At 33.1% G+C, this 971-nt stretch overlaps 1 non-coding gene across 1 annotated transcript; it reads right to left on the reverse strand.

Annotated features, from left to right (window-relative positions):
• Positions 1-357: 357 nt before the first annotated feature.
• Positions 358-465, reverse strand: LOC116536172. Its single transcript, XR_004262511.1, has one exon. It is a non-coding gene; the product is annotated as a U6 spliceosomal RNA (small nuclear RNA).
• Between the last annotated feature and the right edge of the window lie 506 nt (positions 466-971).

Raw genomic sequence — 971 nt, forward strand, 5'->3', positions numbered from 1 at the left:
TATACATTATGCTGTGTATTTTGGATATCTTTCTATACACTACATAGAGAGCATTCTCTTTTTTTTAGGTCTGTATTCTGTTCCGTTATATGAATATAAAATGGTTGATTAAACCAATCTTGTGTTGATAGATTTTTAAATTTTCCTAACATTTTACAATTAAAAACAACACCTGGTGAAAACTTTGGAAATAAATTATTCATGTGTGTGTAGGTGTATCTCAGGGATAGATTTCTGAACTTGAGATTGCTGAATCAAGGGTAAACACGTTTGCCATTTTGGAAGCTATTACGAGATTAACCTTTATGGGGTTTTACCATTTTCACTTTCAGTACAATACGTGGAAGTACGTGTTTCAAATTTATAGAATATATCCATGAATTAATGTGTCATCTTTGCACAGAGGCCATGGTAATCTTCTATAAATTATTCCAATTATAGTATATATGTTGCTGAAGTGAGCACCATGAATTAATTTTTTAATTTAATAATGGATGAATGCTTTTGAGTGGCATGCAGCCAAAGACAGCGCATACTATAAAATTCGTTTTTTCCATTAAGCCTGGAGCAGACACAGAGAAAAGGTTTTGGTGGAGAACTGCAGCCATTTTTTTTTCTAGAGTGTTAATTGGAGGGGAGCCACTTCACGTTAAGTTCCAGGAACACATGTATCTGTGAACTATCTAACAGGGACACAAGTAGTCAGAGAGTTGGAAAAATTTCATAAAGGTCTAACATTTGAGCAACTGTGCACAAAGAGTTCTCTGATTATTGTATATCAGCCTTAATATAAGAAAGTGGCTTGCCCACTATGAACCAACATGGACTGTGGTAAAATTCAGTAGAGGACAAGCAATGATGCAGAGTTAATTAATAAAAGAGGAAAACTTGATGGAACAAAAAGGAATAATTAAAAATAAAAAAGACAATGTTTATTTAGCAGATTTACATGAGCTAAGCATTTTATCAAA

Source organism: Sapajus apella, unplaced genomic scaffold, assembly GCF_009761245.1.
Source record: "Sapajus apella isolate SASKATOON/1434 unplaced genomic scaffold, GSC_monkey_1.0 scaffold98, whole genome shotgun sequence".
NCBI classification, from domain to species: domain Eukaryota; kingdom Metazoa; phylum Chordata; class Mammalia; order Primates; family Cebidae; genus Sapajus; species Sapajus apella.